Below are 2,784 nucleotides of genomic sequence, written 5' to 3'. Positions count from 1 at the left end.
CACACGTTTTATTAAATCAGGTTGATAATTAAAGTGACATTCCAACTGTTTTGAGTTCATCCCAGAAGGTTTCTTTTTCAATAACAAAGCAGGTCCGCATTTTAACCWATCACAGCTGGCACGTTGTCTAATTAAACAGGCTCTATTGATKCCCACGCGCACGCACAGCCACGCACTGTGTCAGGCACAATAACCTGCATGCCTCTGTCTCCTTCAGTGGTGTGGTGGTGGTGGTGTGGGTGTGTGGTGGGAGGAGGAGGAGGGTGGGTATCATTGGAGAAACAGGTCTGTGGCTCCTCTGCCCCCCCGCCTTGTTGTGCAGATGAACCTCCGCGCGCCCGGCTGGATCTTGTCACAACGATTTGGTCACATTTAGACAAGCTGAAACCGAAAACCYGCAGGGGGATCAGGTGCTGTTGTCAGGTTTTGTAGGTCGGACTCGGAGCATCCTGAGTGATGTGGGAAGTAAGGATGCTGAGGGTGCTGCAGCACCCCACTAATGAAAGCTGGAAGAATTTATAACAATAATATGAAAACAAGCAGATTTCATTAGTGCCGAATATGTTGAAATCTCAATCTCATTTTTGTAGTATGRTTAAAGTATTTTATAGAACTTTTATTTTGTTATTCATTTCGGCAGGAAGTGTCGTTATTTTCTTTAGCAATGCTACTTTGCTCACATCTTACATTTACACGTTTAAGACAAATTCTTGAGCTGCATTGTCAGATTTTGGAACTAAAAATTATCTGTTTATTCATTTTCTTTCTTTTTTTTGTATTTGTGTTAATGTGCAACATTACAGGGTTTACATCCCAGTGAGGTTAAAATGTAAAAATGTAAGAAAATTAATGTTTACATACAAAACGTTTTAAATATTTGTTTGCGGACAGTTTGCTGAAGTAACATAATTTGTTATTTAATAATCTAGATTTTAGAGTGTTCCTGTTCAGTTAACTCTTTTAACAAATGACCCAAATTTAACGTTAAAAAAAAGGGTAAACTGATAAAACCCTGCTGAGTTAAAACAACCCCTGAGCTGAAAGGGGTTTGCTCGCAGCGTATGTGTTTCTGCCTGCTTCTCTGTGTACTTGTGTGTGTTTGTGTGTACTTGTGTGTGTTTGTGTGCGTTTATGGCGGTGCAGAGGCCGCAGCTGTGAGAGCGTCCCAACAGATTACCATCGTAATCGAGCCATGCGATTGACAAGTGTGGAAATATCAGCGTCCATGTTCAGCACCCACAGGTCACCTGTTCCCAYGTTAACATCATTAGGCTGAGTGGTTTTCTCTGGGAGACGTTTGCACACTTTTTGTTCTTTAATAAATCTGCAGAACAGGAGCCAGAAAACCTCACACGAGTGGTCAGACTGAGACAACTTCTTTTCAGCACTCTTATTGAAACCATAGAGGAGTATTCTTCTGGTTAAGCTTTGGGGAATATGCAGTTATTTTTGGAGGACTTAAAGGTTTCTGATTTAATATTTTCTTTTTGTTTCATCTGTAATTTAGCCTSTAAGTTAAATATATTCATATTTTACTAATCTTTCTAATTATTCTTTTAGTGCTTTAGATTGCCACAGTTTTGAAATACTTTTGTGTAGATTGTGTTGCTTCTCTTGATGYAGTTCTGATAATATAATGGAATTTTGTATTGTGTTGGGTGGCCTGTGGGGTGGCCAAGGTTAAGTGGGCATGGTCACCCCACAGACCCCTCTTGGCTCTGCCTCTGCATGTATTTATGAGTCTGTTTGTGTGCAGAGTTTTGTTTCTGGACAACAGCAGAAATCACCTGTGAAGGTGACATGTGTTGTCCTTCACTGCCCTTGCATGTGTTATTCCACAGAGGGACTGTGTGTGTGTTTGTGTGTGTGTGTTTTCTATCTAGTGGGTCTCTAGCCTGATTTCTTAAATAAAGAACATCCATATATCAATGTCAAATAACATCTAATGAGGTCCATTTATCTACAGTAAGTGTGGTTACTTATGGTTTTCCTCAAACTGGTGAATTTAAAACTCATTCATGAATCTGTCACTAAACAGAAACCTTCAGAAACAGCCTTACCTGACCGCGAATGTACCTTTTATTCCCTGCATGTGAAGCCTGATAAAATCTAATTAAATTCAAGGACACGTTTGAAGGATGACKCATCATTTATGGCTGAAAATTTTTAATTTATGCCAACAGTTTTGAGACAGCTGACTGTTAAAAAAGKACTTGTTAGCACAAACACATTTTTGCTGAGAAAAACCTTGTTTGCCTTTTAAATTTCCCTTTTCAACTTGCACATTCAAACTTAATGGATTGTTTGCAAAATTTCAAGCCGAGATGGATTTTTCTGTCCGTTCTGAACTTTAGATCGTCGATACTGAAATATTCACTTTTCGGACAAGAGGGGAAATCATTAGCCTGGCCCTTGCCTTCCTACGCAGCTCCGCTCAATTCTAGTTTCCCTTCTCTGCTCCGTCTGGGATTTCTCCCATAGACAAGGCTTTCGCTGGCAGAATTTTAGCCGGGCCAATCAGAAAACAGAACGTCGATTTTCTGTGCAGTGTCTGCTTGTAGTTTATTTTACCTGGGCCAATCAGAGAACAGAGTCGATTTTCTGTGCAGTGTCTGCTTGTAGTTTATTTTACCTGGGCCAATCAGAGAACAGAGTCGATTTTCTGTGCAGTGTCTGCTTGTAGTTTATTTTACCTGGGCCAATCAGAGAACAGAGTCGATTTTCTGTGCAGTGTCTGCTTGTAGTTTATTTTACCTGGGCCAATCAGAGAACAGAGTCGATTTT

The sequence above is a fragment of the Austrofundulus limnaeus genome, unplaced genomic scaffold, assembly GCF_001266775.1.
Source record: "Austrofundulus limnaeus strain Quisiro unplaced genomic scaffold, Austrofundulus_limnaeus-1.0 Scaffold39, whole genome shotgun sequence".
Lineage (NCBI taxonomy): Eukaryota > Metazoa > Chordata > Actinopteri > Cyprinodontiformes > Rivulidae > Austrofundulus > Austrofundulus limnaeus.
The sequence above is the reverse complement of the archived record's forward strand: the minus strand, read 5'-3'. Positions refer to the sequence as shown.